At 37.8% G+C, this 23,880-nt stretch overlaps 1 protein-coding gene across 2 annotated transcripts in view; it reads left to right on the forward strand.

Moving 5' to 3' along the window:
• SEPTIN7 (septin 7) overlaps positions 1 to 23,880 on the forward strand; it is a 98,385-nt gene that overhangs the window by 16,500 nt on the left and 58,005 nt on the right. The gene's annotated exons all lie outside the window — the stretch shown is intronic.

Here is a 23,880-nt window from a genome sequence, read left to right on the forward strand (position 1 = left end):
CTCTTCTTAATATCTTCTGCTTCTGTTAGGTCCATACCATTTCTGTCCTTTATTGAGCCCATCTTTGCATGAAATGTTCCCTTGGTATGTCTAATTTTCTTGAAGAGATCTCTAGTCTTTCCCATTCTGTTGTTTTCCTCTATTTCTTTGCATTAATGACTGAGGAAGGCTTTCTTATCTCTCCTTGCTATTCTTTGGAACTCTGCATTCAGATGCTTATATCTTTCCTTTTCTCCTTTGCTTTTTGCTTCCCTTTTTTTCACAACTATTTGTAAGGCCTCCCTAGACAGCCATTTTGCTTTTTTGCGTTTCTTTTCCATGGGGATGGTCTTGATCCCTGTCTCCTGTACAGTGTCACGAACCTCATTCCATAGTTCATCAGGCACTCTATCTATCAGATCTAGGCCCTTAAATCTATTCCTCACTTCCACTGTATAATCATAAGGGATTTGATTTAGGTCATACCTGAATGGTCTAGTGGTTTTCCCTATTCCTTCAATTTAAGTCTGAATTTGGTAATAAGGAGTTCATGATCTGAGCCACAGTCAGCTCCTGGTCTTGTTTTTGTTGACTGTATAGAGCTTCTCCATCTTTGGCTGCAAAGAATATAATCAATCTGATTTCAGTTTGACCATCTGGTGATGTCCATGTGTATGTTACAAGTTACCTTTTAGGGAAACCTTATTTCTTATACTGACATAGAGAGTATAGTGTCAACTCAGATGTCTCTATCTTTTCCCTTTGTGCTGCCATTATTTTATCTTGCTTCTTCAGGATTTTTTTTTTTTTTTTTTTTAATTAGACGTACTTGATTGGGTAAAATGTGTCCCTCCTCCTCATTTGCAGTCCCATTTTATAGTTGTATCCTTAACTGAAACTTTACCTTTTAGATTGTGGTTTGAGGGTGGGAAAAAGGACACGATTTGGATCCATATATTTCCATAGCAGATTTCATTTGGGTTCTGAATATGTCATATAAAGTATTTATTACCTTTTTCAGCTTTTATCATGTGTATACTTAAAGTGTATCTTTTGTTTTCATCACAACATTAAATAATGTTCAGTTCAGTTGCTCAGTCGTGTCCGACTCTCTGCGACCCCATGGACTGCAGCACACCAGGCCTCCCTGTCCATCACCAACTCCTGGGGTTTACTCAAACTCGTGAGTCGGTGATGCCATCCAGCCATCTCATCCTCTGTCGTCCCATTCTCCTCCTGCCTTCAATCTTTCCCAGCATCTGGGCTTAATTAAGGATGGATTCTTGTGGTATATAATTTTGCTGAAGTTGATATACAACTAATCAGCTATTAATTCATCTTATTTTATTAGTCCTCCAGTTTTTATTTCTCTGCCTTGCCCCTTTTCACATCATGATTGAAATCTTGTCTGAATTACCTCGTATAATTTCTTTCTTTGCAGTCTAATGAATATGTCAGAAATGGAAAATAAGATCTGATTTATAAAGAAGAAAACCCACACTAACTTGTGAATGACTTCATTTTCTTTCTGTTTGATTTTTTTTTTTTAATGTAAATGCCTTAGGTTTCTTAATAATAACTTTGGAAAATAGAAATAATATAAAAGTGAATTACCCCCAAATCCAGTTAGCAAAATATAACCAGTGTTAAAATTTGTATGTATTTTCTTTTTGGCTTTTTTCTTTGTCAGCTTAAAAAATTTTGATAGTGGTGCATGGTTACACTTCTCTTGGGTAAATAGTTAGCCTAAGTTATAGGTAGGTGTACATGTAACTTCTTAAGAAATTGCCAAACCATTTTGTAACATAAATGTTAACATTTATGTTCCCATGAAGAGTGTGTAAAAACTTTTAGTAGTTTCACATACTAACTCCTGGGATGGCCACGCTTACTAATATTAGCCATTCTAGTGGAGTACCTAGTGGATAGAACATTGTGATTATAATTGTCATTTTACTAATGAGTAATGATGTTGAGGATCTTACCATGTGCTTGTTTGCCATCTATTTGTCTTTGATGGTTGAAATATTTGGTCCATTTTTAAGTTGTATTGTCTAATTGAGTTGTATATTTTAGATGCTAGTTCTTTGTTGAATTATGAAAATAACTTATTTCTCATCATATCTTTATCTGCTATCAATAATTCTTATCTGCCACAAATACTACTGTACTGCTTGCCTTAGTAGTGATTTTCTGGGGTTATTTTGGCTGCTCTGCATGGTTTGCAGGATCTTAGTTCCCTGCCCAGGGATTGAACCCATGGAATTCTTTTATAAGAAATAATTGTTCTATCTCACACATTCATTCAGTCAGTTATTTATTAATACTGGTAGGACACGTGAATATTAATTTTGTCATTGTTTATTGCTCAGATTATCCTGAATCTGACTATTGGGAACTCTTTGCTGTTAACTCATATTCATCTTTCTACATGCCTCATCATTTATTTTGGAGCACTTGTTTATTTTCTGGTTTGTCTTTTATTTTTCATCCTCAGGCCTGGAATTGATTATTTTTCAAGGAGTTCGGGTTCCTTTTATCTCAGAATAGTGTTTAGAAACCAAGGTCTCAGCTCTAAAAGTGCTCGTTGCTCCTACTTCTAGGTGTTTTGAACAAACAGATATAAGAACTTGTGTTTTTTGTGTACATTCACACATCTGTATTTCTGTACCTATCTCTGTGTAAATATATTTGTTTATATATATTAAAAACCATGAATTCATACTGATAAACCAGTTCTAATCTACTGACACCAGATTCAGTCTAGCCTTTCTTTTTTCCTTATTTGTAACTCCTTTCTCCAACAGTGGAAAACTTGGCTCTCATCTACAATTTATTTATTATTTGTTCAGTTCTGATGTACATGTAAATGTAATTTCAGAATTACTATTATAAATATATTTACTTCCTAGAGTATAGATTGTGTACACCTCTTTCTGTCTTTAGTCTTTTTTTTTTTTTTTGTCTTTAGTCTTATACTCTGTAGGCTACATACTGTTTTCCAGTGTTCTGTTCTGTTCTTACCCATTTTGTTCATCGCTGTTATGTTACTCATTTGAAATATAGTTTTGTTACTGCTTCTAGTCCACTTTGAGTTCTTCTCACATTCTGGCAGGTTTTGGTTCTTTTTTTTTCATTGGGATATATGAAATGTTGTTCAGTTGCTAGCTCATGTCTGACTCTTTGTGACCCCATGAACTGTAGCTCACCAGGCTTCTCTGTCCTCCACTATGTCTGGGAGTTTGCTCAAATTCATGTCTGTTGAGTTCGTGAGGCTGTCTAACTGTCTCATCCTCTGCTGCCCCCTTCTCCTTTTGCCTTTAGTCTTTCCCAGCATCAGGGTCTTTTCCAGTGATCAGCTCTTTGCATCAGGTGGCCAAAGTATTGGAGCTTCAGCTACAGCCTCAGTCCATCCAATGAACATTCAAGGTTGATTTCCTTTAGAATTGACTACTTTGGTCTCCTTGCTGTCCAAGGGACTCAAAAGTTTTCTCCAGCACAACAATTCGAAAGCATCAATTCTTAGATGCTTAGCCTTCTTTATGGTCCAGCACTCATATGCACACATGGAAAAAAGCTATGGAAAAACCATAGCTTTGACTGTATGAACCTTTGTTGGCCAAGTATTACGTCTCTGCTTTTTAATACGCTGTCTAGGTTTGTCGTAGCTTTACTTCCAAGGAGCAAGTGTCTTTTAATTTCATGGCTGCAGTCATTGTCTGCAGTGATTTTGGAGCCCAAGAAAATAAAGTCTGTCACTGTTACTCCACTTTTGCCCCATCTGTGGCTTCCCAGGAGGTGCTATTGTTAAAAGAACTTGCCTGCCAGTGCAGGAGACATAAGTGACAAGGGTTCGATCCATGGGTCAAGAAGATCTCCTGGAGAAGGGAATGGTAACCCACTCCAGTATTCTTGCCTGGATAATCCCACGGACAGGGGAGCCTGGTGGGGCTACTAGAGTTCATGGGGTTGCAAAGAGTCAGACATGACTGAAGGGACTTAGCACGCACACATTTGCCAAGAAATGATAGGACCAGATGATCTTCATTTTTTGAATATTGAGTTTTAAGTTAACATTTTCACTCTCCTCTTTCACCTTCATCAAGAGGCTCTTTAGTTCCTCTTTGGTTCCTATTATTAGAGTGGTATTATGTGCATATCTGCAGAGAAGGCAATGGCACCCCACTCCAGTACTCTTGCCTGGAAAATCCCATGGACAGAGGAGCCTAGTAGGCTGTAGTCCATGAGGTCTTTAAGAGTCGGACACAACGGAGCGAATTCACTTTCATTTTTCACTTTCACGCATTGGAGAAAGAAATGGCAACCCACTCCAGTGTTCTTGCCTGGAGAATCCCAGGGACAGGGGAGCCTGGTGGGCTGCCGTCTATGGGGTTGCACAGAGTCGGACATGACTGAAGCGACTTAGCAGCAGCAGCAGCAGCAGCATGTATGTATCTGAGGTTGTTGATATTTCTCCCGGCATTCTTGATTCCAGCTTGTGATTCACCCAGCCAGGCATTTTAGATGATGTACTCTGCATATAAGTTAAATAAGCAGGGTGACAATATACAGCCTTGATGTACTCCCTCCCACCGTCTTGCTGGGGCTTCTCCTTTGCCCTTGGATGTGGGGTAACTTTTTTTGGCAGGATCCAACATTCTCCTGTTGATGGTTGTTCAGCAGTGAGTTGTATTTGTAGTTCTCACAATAGTTAGAATTGGACATAGAATGACAGAAATAGGGGAAAACAATAGAATGGAAAAGACTAGAGATCTATTCAAGAAAATTAGACATACCAAGGGAACATTTCATGCAAAGATGGGCTCGATAAAGGACAGAAATGGTATGGACCTAACAGAAGCAGAAGATATTAAGAAGAGGTGGCAAGAATACACAGAAGAACTGTACAAAAAGGATCTTCACGACCCAGATAATCACGATGGTGTGATCACTGACCTAGAGCCAGACATCCTGGAATGTGAAGTCAAGTGGGCCTTAGAAAGCATCACTACGAACAAAGCTAGTGGCAGTGAGGGAATTCCAGTTGAGCTATTCCAAATCCTGAAAGATGATGCTGTGAAAGTGCTGCACTCAATATGCCAGCAAATTTGGAAAACTCAGCAGTGGCCACAGGACTGGAAAAGGTCCATTTTCATTCCAATCTCAAAGAAAGGCAATGCCAAAGAATGCTCAAACTACCGTACAGTTGCACTCATCTCACACGCTAGTAAAGTAATGCTCAAAATTCTCCAAGCCAGGCTTCAACAGTACGCGAACTGTGAACTTCCAGGTGTTCAAGCTGGCTTTAGAAAAGGCAGAGGAACCAGAGATCAAATTGCCAACATCTGTTGGATCATTGAAAAAGCAAGAGAGTTCCAGAAAAACATCTACCAGCTGGAAAATTCTTAAAGAGATGGGCATACCAGACCATCTGACCTGCCTCCTGAGAAATTTGTATGCAGGTCAAGAAGCAACAGTTAGAACTGTACATGGAACAACAGAGTGATTCCAAATTGGGAAAGGAGTACGTCAAGACTGTATTCTGTCACCCTCTTATTTAACTTATATGCAGAGTACATCATGAGAAATGCTGGGCTGGAGGAAGCACAAGCTGAAATCTAGATTGCTGGGAGAAATATCAATAACTTCAGATATGCAGGTGACACCACCCTTATGGCAGAAAGTGAAGAAGAACTAAAGAGCCTGTTGATGAAAGTGAAAGAGGAGAGTAAAAAAGTTGGCTTAAAACTCGACATTCCAGAAAACTAAGATCATGGCATCCGGTCCCATCACTTCATGGCAAATAGATGGGGAAGTAATGGAAACAGTGACTGATTTTTTTTTTGGGGGGGGGCTCCAGAATCACTGCAGATGGTGATTGCAGCCATGAAATTAAAAGATTCTTACTCCTTGGAAGAAAAGCTATGACCAACCTAGACAGCATATTGAAAAGTAGAGACATTACTTTGCCAACAAAGGTCCATCTAGTCAAAGCTTTGATTTTTCCAGTAGTCATGTATGGTTGTGAGAGTTGGACTGTAAAGAAAGCTGAGTGCTGAAGAATTGATGCTTTTGAACTGTGGTGCTGGAGAAGACTCTTGAGAGTCCCTTGGACTTCAAGGCGATCCAGCCAGTTCATCCTAAAGGAAATCAGTCCTGAATGTTCATTGGAAGGACTGATGCTGAAGCTGAAGCTCCAATATTATGGCCACTTGATGTGAAGAAGTAACTTGTAGTAAAGAAACTGATTCTGGGAACGATTGAAGGCAAGAGGAGAAGGGGATGACAGAAAATGAGACGGTTGGATGGCATCACCCACTCTATGAACATGAATTTGAGTAAGCTCCAGGAGTTGATGATGAACAGGGAAACCTGGCTTGCTGCAGTCCGTGGGGTCACAGAGTCAGACACAACTGAGCGACTGAACTGAACTGTATGGTAGTTTGAATATGTTTGGCACCTCCTTTCTTTCTTTTTTTTTTAATTTTATTTTATTTTTAAACTTTACATAATTGTATTAGTTTTGCCAAATATCAAAATGAATCCATCACAGGTATACATGTGCTCCCCATCCTGAACCCTCCTCCCTCCTCCCTCCCCATACCATCCCTCTGGGTCGTCCCAGTGCACCAGCCCCAAGCATCCAGTATCGTGCATTGAACCTAGACTGGCATCTCGTTTCATACATGATATTTTACATGTTTCAATGCCATTCTCCCAAATCTTCCCACCCTCTCCCTCTCCCACAGAGTCCATAAGACTGTTCCATACATCAGTGTCTCTTTTGCTGTCTCGTACACAGGGTTATTGTTATCATCTTTCTAAATTCCATATATATGCGTTAGTATACTGTATTGGTGTTTTTCCTTCTGGCTTACTTCACTCTGTATAATAGGCTCCAGTTTCATCCACCTCATTAGAACTGATTCAAATGAATTCTTTTTAATGGCTGAGTAATACTCCATTGTGTATATGTACCACAGCTTTCTTATCCATTCATCTGCTGATGGACATCTAGGTTGCTTCCATGTCCTGGCTATTATAAACAGTGCTGCGATGAACATTGGGGTACACGTGTCTCTTTCCCTTCTGGTTTCCTCAGTGTGTATGCCCAGCAGTGGGATTGCTGGATCATAAGGCAGTTCTATTTCCAGTTTTTTAAGGAATCTCCACACTGTTCTCCATAGTGGCTGTACTAGTTTGCATTCCCACCAACAGTGTAAGAGGGTTCCCTTTTCTCCACACCCTCTCCAACATTTATTATTTGTAGACTTTTGAATCGCAGCCATTCTGACTGGTGTGAAATGGTACCTCATAGTGGTCTTGATTTGCATTTCTCTGATAATGAGTGATGTTGAGCATCTTTTCATGTGTTTGTTAGCCATCTGTATGTCTTCTTTGGAGAAATGTCTATTTAGTTCTTTGGCCCATTTTTTGATTGGGTCTTTTATTTTTCTGGGATTGAGCTGCAGGAGTTGCTTGTATATTTTTGAGATTAGTTGTTTGTCAGTTGCTTCATTTGCTATTATTTTCTCCCATTCTGAAGGCTGTCTTTTCACCTTGCTGATAGTTTCCTTTGATGTGCAGAAGCTTTTAAGGTTAATTAGGTCCCATTTGTTTATTTTTGCTTTTATTTCCAATATTCTGGGAGGTGGGTCATAGAGGATCCTGCTGTGATGTATGTCAGAGAGTGTTTTGCCTATGTTCTCCTCTAGGAGTTTTATAGTTTCTGGTCTTATGTTTAGATCTTTAATCCATTTTGAGTTTATTTTTGTGTATGGTGTTAGAAAGTGTTCTAGTTTCATTCTTTTACAAGTGGTTGACCAGTTTTCCCAGCACCACTTGTTAAAGAGATTGTCTTTAATCCATTGTATATTCTTGCCTCCTTTGTCAAAGATAAGGTGTCCATATGTGCGTGGATTTATCTCTGGGCTTTCTATTTTGTTCCATTGATCTATATTTCTGTCTTTGTGCCAGTACCATAACCCTAAAGACTCCACCAGAAAATTACTAGAACTAATCAATGACTATAGTAAAGTTTCAGGATATAAAATCAACACACAGAAATCCCTTGCATTCCTATACACTAATAATGAGAAAACAGAAAGAGAAATTAAGGCACCTCCTTTCTTTAAGATTGGAGTGAAAACTGGCTTTGCCAGTCCTTTGGCCACTGCTGAGTTTTCCAAATTTGCTCACATATTGAGTGCAGCCCTTTAACAGCATCATCTTTTAGTATTTTAAATAGCTCTTTTGGAATTCTATCACCTCCACTAGCTTTGTTTGTAGTAACGTTCTTAAGGCCCACTTGACTTCACACTCCGTAATGTCCAACTCTAGGTAAAACATTACTGTGGTATTAATCGTCAGTTCTGTAAAGCAGTATGTCTGGAAATGTCCCTTCCATGTCTTATCTCTTTTACACTTTTACCCATCTCATTTTCCTTTTCTACCATTTAACCACCCATCTGTTTGGGTAACCAATTTTAATAGTTTCTTGCTTAGTTTTTAATTTCTTCCTATCATCTTACACAGATGAGAAGATACACGTAGGAAAGCAGATATAAAAATTATATTGAGTTGGCCAAAAAGTTCTTTTGGGTTTTTCTGTAAGCTGTTCTAGGAAAATGCAAATGAACTTTTTGGCCAACCCAATATATGAAAAGTAGTGTATTATAGACACTACATACTTGATTCTATGACAGCTTTATTAAGATAAATTCACATGCTGTAAAATTCATCCCTTTAAATTGAACAATTCTGTCATTTTTAGTATATTAACAGAGTTGTGCAACCATCGTTATGTCTAATTTGAGGACATTTTCATCAACTGCAATGCTGCTACTACTAAGTCATTTCAGTTGTGTCCGACTCTTCGCGACCCCATGGACCGCAGCCCACAGGCTCCTCCGTCCATGGGATTTTCCAGGCAAGACTACTGGAGTGGTTGCCATTGCCTTCTCTGAACCCCAATGAAACCGTGTATATTAACAGTTACTCCTGTTCCCACGTCTTGACAACAGCTAATCTACTTCTCATCTTTATGGAATTTCCTATTCTGAGCATTTCATATAAATGAAATCATAGAATTTTTTTTGTAATTAGCTTCTTTCACTTACCATGATGTTTTAAGGTTCGACCATATTGTAGCACCCATCAGTACTTCATACCTTTTTATTATTAAATAATATTTTATTGCATGGGTGTGCATGTACATGTGTGCTCAGTCATGTCTGACTCTTTGAGACCCTAAGGACTGCATCCTACCAGGCTGATCTGTCTATGGAATTTTCCAGGCACGAATACTGGAGTGAGTTGCCATTTCCTCCTCCAGGGGATCTTACAGCCCCAGGGATTGAACCAGTATCTCTTAACATCTCTTTCATTGGCAGGTGGGTTCTTTACTTCCAGCACCACCTGGGAAGCCCCTTTAGCCATTAGAGAATTGCAAGTGAAAACAACAGTGATACTATGACTCCAACAGTGATAGTTTAAAGGGACAGACTAATAACAAGTGTGAACATGGATGTGGAGAAACTGAAACCCTCTCATACTACGGGGGGAATGTAAATGTCACAGCTGCTTCAGCAAACAGTTTGGCAGTTTCTCATAAAGTTACCCTAAGATGCAGCAATTACATCCCTAGGTATATATATCCAAAAGAGGAAGCATAAGTCCATATGAAAACATTGTGAATCTATAAACAAAATTATGTGTTACTTATACAGTAAGGCTTCCCTGGTGGCTCAGTGGTAAAGAATCTGCCTGCCAGTGTAGTATTCTTGCCCGAAGAATCCCATGGACAGAGGAGCTTGGCAGGCAGCAGTCCATAGGGTGGCAGAGTTGAATGTGACTGAAGTGATTTAGCACCCAAGCACACAATGGCTAATGATGCTCAACATCTTTACATGTGCCTGTTGGCAAGTTGTATATCTTCGGTGAAAAAGGCAAAGTGTTAGTTGCTCAGTCGTGTCTGACTCTGTGACTCCATGGACTGTAGCCTGCCAGGTTCCTCTGTCCATGGGATTCTCTAAGCAAGAATACTGGAGTGGGTTCCCATTCACTTCTCCATGAGATCTTCGTGACCCGGGGATCAAACCCTGGTCTCCCAAATTGTCGGCAGATGCTTTACCATCTGAGCCATCAGGGAAGCCCATCGTCTGTGGGGCAATGTTTATTAAAGTGCTGTGCCCAATTTTTAGTTAGGTTATTTATCTTTTCATTTATTGCCCTAGAGATTACCTTAATAACTTATAACATTATAATTTGGGTTATTACCAGCTTAGTTTCAGTAAAATAACAGTAGTTTTGCTCCTGTGTACTTTTCATTTCCTTTTACCTCCTTTGTGCTCCTAGTGTCATACGAATTACTTCTTTCTAGTTTATAAACCCCAAAACAAAATTTAATGATTATTGCTTTGTAATTTCAGTCACTGAGTTGTGTCAAACTCTTTGCGACCCCATGGACTGCAGCACGCCAGGTTTCCCTGTCCCATTACCGACTCCAAGAGCTTGCTCAGACTCATGTCCATTGAGTTGGTGATGCCATCCAACCATCTCATCCTCCATCGTCCCCTTATCCTCCCGCCTTCACTCTTCCCAGCATCGGGGTCTTTTCCAGTGAGTCAGTTCTTCGCATCAGGTGGCCAAAGTATTGGAGCTCCAGCTTTAGCATCAGTTCTTCTGATGACTGTTCAGGACTGATTTCCTTTAGGATGGACTGGTTTGATCTCCTTGCAGTCCAAGGGACTCTCAAGAATCTTCTCCAACACCACAGTTCAAAAGCGTTAATTCTTCAGCTCTCAGCTTTCTTTATGGTCCAAGTCTCACATCCGTACATGACTACTGGAAAAACCATAGCCTTGACTAGATAGATCTTTGTTGACAAAGTAATGTCTCTGCTTTTTAATATGCTGTCTAGGTTGGTCATAGCTTTTCTTCCCAGGAGCAGTCATCTTTTAATTTCATGGCTGCAGTCACCATCTGCAGTGATTTTGGAGCCCAAGAAGATAAAGTATGTCACTTTGCATTATTTCCCCATCTATTTGCCATGAAGTGATGGGACTTGATGCCGTGATCTTAGTTTTCTGATTGTTTAGTTTTAAGCCAACTTTTTCACTCTCCTCTTTCACTTTCATCAAGAGGATCTTTAGTTCCTCTTCACCTTCTGCCAAAAGGGTAATTGCTGTGTAAAGTGTGCCTTTAAATCAGATAGAGTTGCAAATAAAAATTATATTTGTGCTGTCTTTTGTGTTTACTTATTATGTAGGGTTTCTATCTGATTGTGAGGAATTTTCAATTTTTGCTTATCAGAGAATGTCTTAAGTTCAGCTTTATTTTTGAAAGATGCCTTTGGTAGATACTGAATTCTTGGTTGACATTCATTTTGTTTTAATGTCTTCAGTATGTCATCCATCTACTTTCTGGCCTGTGTGGTTTCTGATGAGATGTTAGTCATTATTCATATTCAGTCACCTATATAGGGTCATTTAAGTCTCTTGCTGCTTTCCTGATTCTTTGTCTATTTTTTGGCAATTTGATTGTGATGAGTCTAGCTGTGGATCTCTGCTTTTTCTCTTTTTGAAGTTGCTGAGCTTTTATTGTGTTGACATGTTTTTCTTCAGATTTGGGATGTTGTCTGCCATTGTTTCTTCAAATATACTTCTTGCCTCATTCTCTTCTTGTCTCTTTGCCTATGTCCTTTTTTCCAGTACTTCATGGACTCCCATTATGTTTATGTTGGTATGCTTGATTTTGTTCCATACTTTCTGGCTGTGTAGTTTTTTATTCCCTCTTATTATTTCTGTTCCTTAGGCTGGTAAATGTTATTTGACAATCTTATTTTGCTAGCTTGTATCAGTTTTTGAACCTCTTTGTCTCTAGTGGAATTTTATTTCAGTTATTCTACTTTTTAAAAATAATTTTTTTTCTTTATTTTTCTTGTGCCGGGTCTTTGTTGCTGTGCGCTTTCTCTAGTGTTGGAGAGTGAGGGCTTTTCTTCCCCTGTGGTGTGCAGGCTTCTCACTGTGGTGGCTTCTCTTACTGTGGAGCGTGGACTCTGGGGTGCGTTGGCTTCGGTAGTTGCCACACGTGGGCTCAGTAGTTGCAGTTCCCAGTCTCTGAAGCGCAGGCTGAGGAGCTCTGACACACCAGCTTGTTTGCTTTGTGGCATGCGGGGTCTTCCCAGACCAGGGATCCAACCTGTGTCCCCTGCATTGGCAGGCATTTTCTTTACCACTGAGCCACCAAGGTAGCCCTCTACTTTTCAACTTAAGGATTTTTATTTGGTTCTTTTTAATAATTTCTTTCTGTTTATTAATCATCTGTATTTGATGAATGTAGTTCATATACTTTCTTTTAGTTTTTTAGAAATGATTTCCTTTAGTTATTTGAATGTATTCAAAATAGCAGATTTAAAGTCTTTGTGTAATGTCTGAGTCTTCTCAAGGTTAGCTTCTGTTGATTGCTTTTTTCCCCCCATGAATGTGGGTTATATTTTTATACTTTCTTGGGTGGTTGTTTTTTTTTTTTTTTTTTGCATCTCATAATTTTTTGTTGAAAACTGGGCATTTTAAGCAAAACAGCGTGGCGGCTGTGGTCAAATTCTCCATCTCCCCTCTTTCCTCCACCCCAGGATTTATTATTGTTTTTTGTTGTTTAGTGACTTTGGGGGAACTAATTCTGTAAAGTCTGTTTTCTTTGTCTTGTTTTGTCACTGAAGTCTTTAGTTATCCTCTTGGTTGTTTGTGGGGTCTTGCAAGGAGTCAGACAGGTCAAATAATCTTTTTTGGGAATGGAGCTTTGAAGAAGCCTATTCTCTTCCAGTTGCTGACTGGGTGCTGATTTTTGCCATGATTGCATGCTGTTGGTTTTCAAGGCTACTGTAAAACAAGTGAGGGAAGATAACGAATGGGCAAGTTAAAATACAACAAGAACTGCTGTTTTTACTGACATCCAGCCCTTTTTCTTGAGTAAGTGTTCTTTGAATTGCTGTAACCCTTTGTTCATTTCCAGAGATCAGAAGAAATTGATTTTGATAATTTTGCCTCTTACTGCTTTTAATGAAGGAGAGACTTTTCTTAAGTCTTTACTCTGTTAATTTCTTTATTGTCACTCCACTGTATATCCTTTTGTTTTCCAGTGTACACATAAGAGAATCTTTAAAAGTAAATATTACTGTGCCAGCTGTCTAATAATAGTTTTTCCACTCAGTATATTGCTATCTGTCATGTCTGTTCTTCTAAAAGTTTTAATTTCTGCATGGTGTTTTAACACATGGGAGTAACATATTATTTGTTTCACTTGTTTTTGAAACTTTGGTTTTTATGATTTTTCATTATCCTTAACAGTGCTTTGTTGAATGTTGTTTTATCTAAACCTTATAAATTTAAAAGGTATAAATTTGTGGAAGTGAAATTTATTGAGTGTGAGAGCATGAAGACTTAAGTTTTCGATGCATGTGGCCAAGTTGATCTTTAGGGAAGTGGTTTCATTTATATTCCACCAGTCATGTGTGAAAGTGCCTGTTTTCCCACATCCTCACACTACTGGGTACTACTGTACCCAGTAGTAATTTAGTTTAATTTAGTGCTCTCCAGTAGATCTTTTGGTAATTATGAAAATGTTCTCTATCTATGAAATTTCCATTTCTGTATCGAGTAGGGTAATCACTACCAGCATGTGGCTCTTGAACACTTGAAATGTAGCTAGTCCTAAATAAGGTATGCTGTATTTCAAAGATTATTACAAAGCCAAAGCATGTAGAAAAATTAATAATGTAAAGTGAGTCATAACTTTTTATATTGACTGCATGTTGAGATGTTGATATTGTATATACATTGGGTGAAATAAAATAATGTTGTTAACTTCACCTTTTTACTCTTCATGTGTCTACTGTAATATTTATTACATAGGTAATTCATCTTATATTTCTATCAGTGGTTGTCTAGACTGTAGACCATTCTTCCTTTAAAAAAAGCCCTGCTTCTTTAAAGCTTATGCTATTTAATAACAGTATTTTCTCACCCTTCTTAACTTTGTCAGATACTGTATCCCTGTTTTCTCTTTATTTGTTAAAGATGGCACCAAACAGATTTTCTTTCTACTCCACGCCCTGTTATCATTCTGGGGCATATTTAGTGACCATGTATAAAACTTGTTCAGTAATTTACTTACACATCTGGGATTATTGTTGAGCCATCATTTTAACGGCTCCATGTGGTCATCTGGAACTTCTGGTCCACCTCTGAAGACTTAAGTGTATGGCTTTTTCTGTCTACAACTTCATATTCTTTTAGCTGTCTCATTTCCTTACTTCCTCCCTTGGATCCTTGACCCTCTCCATTTTGTTCAGTGATTCACTTCAACCATACTTGTCAGCTCTCTTGATGCCTTGTAGTTTTTTTGCGCCCTTTCTGCAAAATAACAGCTTCAGATAACAGTCTTGGCTTACATTCAGTTACAGATTGCTACTGGAGTAAAAGATCACACGATTCAGTTCAGTCACTCAGTCATGTCCAATTCTTTGCAACCCCATGGACTGCAGCATGCCAGGCGTCCCTGTCCATCACAGATTTATCCTAAACTAGTGGACAGAATTGCTTGGATGCCTGCTGTGTATTCCTAGCCCTTCTTTTTGTTTTCATGGTTGCTGATTCAAATCTTTATCTCTTAAAATTCCCTGGTAAGTCCCTTTAGGATTAGTAAATGATTTTTCTCTCTGATGTTTAAAGAAAATCCTGTCTTTCACTCCAAAATGTTATCTGTATCCTAGTTTACCTTCCTTTCTTTAGCCACTTGTCTAGGTAATGCTTTTTTTTAAATTTATTTTTATTTTAAAAAATTGATTTGTTGAAGTATAGTAGATTTACAATGTTGTGTTCATTTCTGCTGTACAGCAAAGTGACTCATTTATATATACATATGCTTTCTTTTTTATATTCCTTTCCATTGTGGTTTATCCCAGGGTATTGAACATAGTTCTCTGTGCTATATGCTAGGACCTTGTTTATCCATTCTATATGTAATAACTTGCATCTACTGACCCCAAACTCCCAGCATTTAAGCATGCAACCATCCTTTTTTTTTTTTTAATTCCTAAAACCCTGTCTTAACCCTTTGTTGTTCTCTAAATTCTACTTTATTGCTCTTCTGTTCACAGATAAGCATTCAGAAAGAATTGACTTGTTTACGCTCACTGTCTACAGTTACTCACTACTTATTTATTTCCATTATGCCTCCATCTATCTTTCTCTTATCTGTCCAGTGCTCTGACAATGGTCCCTGATAATTTTAAATAGATTCTTTTCTGTCTCTGTATTGACCACTCCAGAGCATTTGGTACAGTTGACCACTTCTCGAAGGAGGCCACTACAGTTGACCTCCTTGAACTGCTTCTAAAAACTGTTTTCCTTATTCTTCTTTTTTTCACCTTTTCCTAGGTTGTGTAGGTCATAGAGTTGGGATTTTGTTGTTGGTTGTGGCCTGCTTCCTACTTTGAATACTGTATTTGGATTCATAACCCATGGCCTTCATACCATTTAAATGTTGATGACTTAAAATGTTAGTGTCTGCCTAACCTAGACATTTCTAGAACTTCTAACTTTTATATATATAGCTGCCTACTAGATATTTGTTTTCCTAAAGCCCATTTTTTAGCACCTTAAACTCAAGTGAATTTTTCTTTTAGTGACTGGAACCACCATTAATCCAGCTCAATGTAAATTCATAAATTTAGAATTTATGTCTTGCTGTTCCCCCCACAAGTTACAGAGACTTGTCACTTCAGCTCATTAATATCTAACCCAGCATTGTTCATTAGAAGTTAATGTAAGTCACATATGTAAGCTTTTCTGGTAGCCTAGGCTTCCCTAGTAGCTCAGATGGTAAATAATCTGTCTGCAGTGCAGGAGACATGGGTTCAATCCCTGGGGCAGGAAGATCCCCTGGAGAAGTAAATGGCAAGCCACTGCAATATTCTTGCCTAGAGAATCCCATAGACAGAGGAGCCTGGCAGGCTGTAGTCCATAGGGTCGCACAGAGTTGAACATGACTGAAGTGACTTTGCATGCAGGCATGTTAAAAAGTTGAAAAAAATAAATTTAATTTTAGTATCATTTTTATATAGCCCAATATAGCTGAAATTTTATTTCAATATGTAATCAGTATAAAAATTGACATTTCATTCTTTTTTTTCATAATAAGTCTTTAAAACCTGATTTGTGGGACTTCCTACTGGTTCAGTGGCTGGTCCAGTGGCTAAGGCTCCATGCTCCCAGAGCAGGGGGCGCGGGGTTCGATCCCTGGTCAGGGAACTAGATCCCATATGCTTCAACTAAGACCCGGCACAATCAAATAAATAAATAAATAAAAATAAGTATATATAAAAAAATCTGGCTTGTATTTTATGCTTAATGTGTGTGAAAGTGGCTCAGTTGTGTCTGACTCTTTGCAACTTCATGGACTATATAGTCCATGGAATTCTCTAGGCCAGAATATTGGAGTAGGTAGCCATTCCCTTCTCCAGGGGATCTTCCCAACCCAGGAATTGAACCCAGGCCTCCTGCATTGCAGGTGGATTCTTTACCAATGGAGCCAGAGCATATCCCAATTCAGACTTGCTAAATTTCAAGTGATTGATAGCCACATGGAGCTAGTGACTACTGTAATGAACAGTAGTGTTCTAACTTAACTCTTAATCCTTGTTACTTCTGTCATGGCTCAGGTCCTAATTTCTTCCCTGGGCTACTGCAGCAGATCTTGAAATTGCTACCAGTATCTCCTCAATATTCTTATTAGTTGTAATTTTCTAAAATATGAATATGACTTGGCTTGTGAATTAATGTGATAGTGCAGTTTTCTGCTTAAAATCGTTTAATACTCTTCATAAGTTTTAAAGATGATGCCTCATCTGAGTTCTTTACTGTGGCCTATAAAGTCCTCTGTGATCTGGATTTTGCTTGACTTCCTACTCTGCGTCTCCTGGACCTTGATTATGAGGTGTACTGAACTATTTTTAGTTACCAAAAAGATCTGTACTTTCTTCTCTTGCTTTTGGGCCTTTACAGTTGCCAATTTGCTTGCCCATATTGTGCAGCACCTACCCAAATTTCTCATCAGACTAAGGCCTGCTAGTCCTTCAGAATCTGAAGATTCTGACAACATAATGGGAGAAAACACCCTTCCTTTTTGTTCTCATAGCTGTCTTCCTGTGCTTGCTTCCATTATAGTGTTTATCACTGTATTAATAGAATTGCCTTCTAACTTCTCTGACCTCAGATTCTTAGTTTCATAAGCAGGGACCTTGTTTTCATTAGCTTCTGTATTCCTAATTGGTAATCCATACATTATGTGAATCCAGTAGCTATGTTAAATGAATGAGTGTGGCCAGTAATTCTATAAGAAGAGATTTAAATTTCAAGTTCAGAACAAAGAAAAAAATTTATTTAAAATTTTAAGTTACCTCTTACATGTATTCATACAGATATTAAAATCTTTTAGGTAGAGTAACCAAGAATCCAGCACAAGATTAAGAAAGTAAAAGTTGGTTATGTTTGTACACAGTTGTTCATCTCAGTAAAAAGGGAAGAGCTGCTGCTACTGCTGCTAAGTTGCTTCAGTAGTATCCAACTCTGTGCAGCCCCATAGACGGCAGCCCACCAGGCTCTCCGTCCCTGGGATTCTCCAGGCAAGAAACTATCGAGCACTTGAAATTCCTACCATCTCTTACATAACTCAAGGGGAAAGTTACAGAACTTCACTACTGAAAAGTCTTAAGTATTTTAAATATAACTGGTGCAAAAGTACCTAGATTCTAGATTTAATATAACAACACTACGAAGATGTTACAGGATCACATAAGTGTTTCCTAAATATTACCTTTATTGTCCCCTCCTCAATTTTCTTTAAAGGTCATATGTTAGTTTGCATGCCCCTAGCTCTTGCCTTTTTGCAGAAGGCAATGGCAACCCACTCCAGTACTCTTGCCTGGAAAATCCCATGGATGGAGGAGCCCTGCAGGCTTGACTAGACGGACCTTTGTTGGCAAAGTAATGTCTCTGCTTTTTAATATGCTATCTAGGTTGGTCATAACTTTCCTTCCAAGGAGTAAGCGTCTTTTAATTTTATGGCTGCAATCACCATCTGCAGTGATTTTGGAGCCCCAAAAAGTAAAGTTTGACACTGTTTCCACTGTCTCCCCATCTATTTCCCATGAAGTGATGGGACTGGATGCCATGATCTTCATTTTCTGAATGTTGAGCTTTAAGCCAACTTTTTCACTCTCCTCTTTCACCTTCATCAAGAGGCTTTTTAGTTTCTCTTCACTTTCTGCCATAAGGGTGGTGTCATCTGCATATCTGAGGTTGTTGTTATTTCTCCCGGCAATCTTGATTCCAGCTTGTGCTTCATCCACGCCGGCATTTCTCATGATGTTCTCTGCATATAAGTTAAATAAGCAGGATGCCAGTATACAGCCTTGACGTACTCCTTTCCCAATTTTGAACCAGTCTGTTGTTCCATGTCTAGTTCTAACTGTTGCTTCTTGACCTGCATACACATTTCTCAGGCAGATAAGGTGGTTATGGTATTCCTATCTCTTTTAAGAATTTTCCACAGTTGTTGTCTTATACACAGTCAAAGGCTTTGGCATAATCAATAAAGCAGATGTTTTTCTGGAATTCTGTTGCTTTTTCTGTGATCCAACAGATGTTGGAATCTCTGGTTTCTCTGCCTTTTTCTAAATTCAACTTGAACATCTGGAAGTTCACAGTTCACACACTGTTGAAGCCTGGCTTGGAGAATTTTGAGCGTTACTTTGCCAGTATGTGAGATGAGCAATTGTGTGGTAGTTTGAATATTCTTTGGCGTTGCCCTTCCTTGGGATTGAGATGAAAAGTAACCTTTTCCAGCTCTTAGGCCACTGCTGAGTTTTCCAAATTTGCTGGCATATTGAGTGCAGCACTTAAACAGTGCTTTTTCACTCTCAATTTCAATCTTTTAGGATTTGAAATAGCTCAGCTGGAATTCCGTCACCTCCACTAGCTTTGTTCATAGTAACGCTTCCTAAGGCCCACTTGACTTTGCATTCCAGGATGTCTGGCTCTACATGAGTGATTGAGAGAGTTGAAGGTTTATAGTAGATCCTATAAAAATGTTTTAATTTTCCCTCAAATTCTCACTTTTATTGCTTCCAACCTATTACAACTCAGTTTTATTGTTGTTCCCCAAAAGCATATTTGGCAATTTTCAAAATAAGGTGCTGTTTTTCTCCTTGGAAAATATATGTTAATTTATAAATATTAATATTCAAAATTTAAAACTTATAATGGGTTTTCAGATGCCAAGGTTTTGATAACTTTACTTTGAAATAAGAACAAATGGTAGAGAATATAAACAAATCTTAAGAGTTCCAATAATCTATTATTGAAACCTTTTTGAGGCATCTTTTTCTTTGAATATAATTGATTTCTAGAAGTAAGTTTAAGTCAATTAATGACTGCAGTTACTGGGTATTGTATTTAAGTTGATTTTCCCACAGGTAGTGAAATAGCAAGCAATGGAATTGTAGTTTGATTTTCTTAAATGTGAATTTGACATAGAGATTTGCCATATCTTTTAGATAGTTACCGAAAGATTTAACATGTGCTTTTAGAAAAGATGATTTGATAACTGTTTCTTCTTACATAACTGATGATTGAAATCAAGTAATACTTTTAAGGTATTTTGGGTGAAGCCTGGGTGAATATACTTTTATCTATATTTGCATGCTTATAAGTGTCACAGTTACGTCACTCGGGTCTATAAATAATGTTTCTTTATCCAGAGATTATATTTCACACTGGCACTGTGAGCATTATATTTGTCCAGAAAAAGAATCAGTGGGTGGTTAAATCTTCTGAATTACAGACTGTGGTTGATTTTAGAATTTGGGAAAGGCAAGATTCTTATGAAATGTGAAAAGTTTATGTGTTTTAGTCAGCCAGTGTTATATTTTAGTATATTCCCTAAATCTGTCTTTTGTGTTTAGACACAGTTTCTTTCTCAGGAGAAATTTTCCTGAAAGTGTATTTTTGTTTATTTTTTTAAACAACTCCTGTGTATCAGCACTCTGTTAGGAATATAGAGATGAATATGACATGATTTTCTTCCTCTGGGAAATCAGTCATATGGGGAAACTGGCAAATGACATGCTTAATTTTAAAATAATTTGTAACATATATTTATTTTAAGAATTATATTAGTTAACGTATACAGAGAATTATCTACTCTCAAACTAGTAAGTCTTCTTCCTCACTGTGTTACTGAGACTGCTCTTGTGTAGAATTATCAGTAATCTTATTTCCAAATTTTATGGTCACATCTCTGGTATTTTTCATTTGACTGTTCAGTAGCATTTAACACAGTTGAATAACCTTCAGCCCTTCTAGTTTTCTTTCCTCCTCACTGACTGATCTTTCTTACTCATTTTCTGCCTAACATTTTAGTGTTGGAGTGCTCCAGGAAACTGCCTGTGTGATGTGCTGTGCTTAGTCGCTCAGCAAAGTGTCTGACTCTTTGTGACCCCATGGACTATAGCCCACTAGGCTCCTCTTTCCATGGGGATTCTGCAGGCAAGAATACTGGAGTGGGTTGCCATGTCCTCCCCGCAGCCCAGGGATCGAACCCTCTGGTCTCTTGCATTGCAGGCGGATTCTTAAGCCATCAGGGAAGCCCCAGGAAACTGCCTAGAATCCCTTTCGTCTATAATCTCTCTTTGAGAATATAATCCTCTCTCAGTACTATCTATATGCTTATGTTTCCTAAATCTGTATTTTCAGGAACAGCCAACCCTGGAATTTCTGAATTCATATGTTTAACTGCCTATGACCATTTCTTCTTGAATATGTAATAGAGTCTTCAACACATTCAAAGCTTTTTTTGATTTTGGTGATTTTGGCCCTCACCGCTCACTCTTTTCCTTTGTTCCCTCTTTCCGTGGAGATATCACTAGCCATTGAGTTGTTCAAGTCAAGTAGTGAGAGTTATCTTTTGTCTCTTTTACTGATCTCATGTAATGCACCAGAAGTGTCCTGACCATTCTTCCTTCAAAACCTGTTCTGAATCTTTCTCTTTCCTACATCGACACCATCTAAATTCAGTATACCCTTTCTTTCTTAAACTATTATAGTAGGCTTCTTAGCAGTTTTCTTATTTCCATTTCTTCTCTTAACAGTAAGAACTATCTTTAAAACACAAATCAGGTCAGGTCACTTGCCTGTGTGAAACCCTCCAGTGGCTTCCCATCATGCCTAAAATAACACTCAGATTTCCTGCTTTGACTAGGTCCCACATTATCTGGCCCCTGCCTGCCTCCCTGACCTATTTTCTACCACTTGTCCCCTGGTCTACTACCTTACTTCTGTGGAGTTCATATACTTTATTTTTGTTCCTGAAAGTACCAGGTTCACCCCCACTTCAGGGCCCACCGCTTGCCCTAAAATGCTTTTCCCTGTTTTCTTACCTCAGTCTCCCAGTTGTCCCTAAGACTGTTCTGTGACTTGAGGATAAAGCAGTGAATAAGACACAGGGGTAGACTGAGGCATTTTTCTTACACCTTTTGTATGGTGGGTTTCTTGAACATGTAACCTAAAATATTTTCTCGGAAACTTCTTCAGTTCTCTCAGATGGTCAGATGGCTTCCTCTTTTTGATGTCACAACTTCTGTAACTCCTTTAATCTGTACCTTGATGGAGTTTACGTTCTAGTTGGAAGTAGAGTGAGTGGAGATCACCATAAACAAGATTTGTATGTATGTTAAATGGTGATAGGTGCTAAAGGGAAAAAAAAACATAAAGCAACAAAGTGCTGAGATGAGGAGTAGGTTGTAGTTTTAGTAAGGGTATTCAGAGCAGTCCTCTCTGTGGAGGTGACATTTGAATAATCATTGTCTTTTCTAGGTTGTGATATAACTCAGATTTGTTCAATATAGAAAAAAAGACATACCCTTTTTACGGGCATTTTGTCCAAAGATAGTCTTATTTTCTCCTCTGTGCTCTGTTGGTTGCCTTTCAGTTTTCATAGGTCACATTTACTTCATCTTTCCATTTGTTATTGCTTGCAGTCTTTAGCTTCCTTTCCTATATCCCCAAGTTTGCATTTCTTCCAATTCTGAACTTTAGTTTAATTACTTGAAATATAGTAATACTATATAAAGATCCTAGGGAAAATATTGGCATTTATCTGATCTGATCTGTCTTAATCCAGTGACTGACAAAGCAAAATTGTATGAAATTTACATTTTTTTTTTTCTTCTTGGAATTTAAAGTCGGTCCCTGTATATCTTCTTGAAATTTCATACTTTACACTTTTTTCATCATTTCTTGTAAGACTTCAGGTGCAAGGCATAGTGATTGTCCTTTCTGAAAAGATAGGAGGTGTTTGATTCTGTGTTTTATCAGGAAAGCTGCTAAAATGGACTCACTGGGCCTTATATCCAACAAAAAAATATTTCCTTGATGTGAGTAGAAAAAAGTCTACTTTCAGTATATTTGTAATTTACCTCTAATTTGTTGAGTTACACGTAAGTAACTTTCATTTTCCCCCCTCTTCATTTTACTATGTTCCAATGGATTTCTCTGCCCTGTTTGGACTGAATGTGCCTTGAATGATTTTTGGAATTCCTCATTTACTGTTCCTCTGTGGATCTGTTCTGTTGGAACCTGGAACACTGGAATGATGGAAATATGTTCTTTACAAAGTAGCTGTGAGTATACTACATAATTAATACAGAGGCTTTTTTCTGGTCTAAGTTAAATTTCAGTTACAATTGGATGAAATATGAATCAAGGAAGCTTTAAATTTAATACATAGTCTTAGCTCTGCACATAGTAGGCTTTCAAATATTTGACTTTAAAATATTCTGATCAGTGTCTTAACTAGTATATTTAAAATTAGCCTCTAATTTAATTGGCTTACTTATCTGCTCAACATTTGTCTTAAAATTAATTTATATGAATTTTTAAAAAGGGTAAAAGATTATGGATGGAATATTTATTATATATGTGATACTAGTGAGGAATGCAGGGTGCTGTTCTTTGTTAAATCCAAATGTATTGAATTATTACTTTGATCCCATATAAGTGTTTTTGGATGAGAATTTAAATGTGGCAAAAACCTTTAAGAGAAATGTGTATCTCTTAGGAATGTTATTTTTAAATGATGAATGGCATTATGTTTTAATGATGAATAAGACCTACCTCTAAGTAAATTAATCTGTAAGACTACTCACTCAGATGGTCTGAACTATGGACAGTATTTGTCACCAATGGGTAAGTTGAGAGTCACACTGATTTTCTATGCCAATTTAGAAGTAGGTTTGTATGAACTAATCATGAAATTATTGGTGAGGTCATCAAAGCTATACAGAAGCTATACATCAAAAGCTATACAAAAAATGGAATTAAAGTTTACTTTAAAACCAGGATAAATCTGATGTCCAGTAAAAGCATTGAGGTGACATCACTGGACCTAGTATAAGAGTTTGAAAGATAATGTTTACTGATTGACATTGATCATGAGAGCTTTCAAGAGTTTATGAAAAATTTTAAACTCCACATTTTGATTTTATTTCATGAATAAGAAGGTGAATTTCAAGAAAATCCTGCCTGTGGTTTTTAGTATGAGCAAAGGGAATAATTAAAAGAATCCTTAATATAATCATATAAGATTATATATGTAATATAACAGGGAATATGTTATATAACATAATATATTATTAATACAAAATATATAATTAATTATATAATATATAGTATAGCAGGGAAGCCTGGCATCCTGCAGTCCATGGGGTCGCAAAGAGTCGAACATGACTGAGTGACTGAACTGAATATAATCTTAAGGGGATTTGAATTTTTTTATTGTAAA

The sequence above is a fragment of the Bos grunniens genome, chromosome 4 (genome assembly GCF_055505025.1).
Source record: "Bos grunniens cultivar Pamir isolate PY7600 chromosome 4, Bosgru_T2T1.0, whole genome shotgun sequence".
In the NCBI taxonomy this organism is placed as follows: Eukaryota; Metazoa; Chordata; class Mammalia; order Artiodactyla; family Bovidae; genus Bos; species Bos grunniens.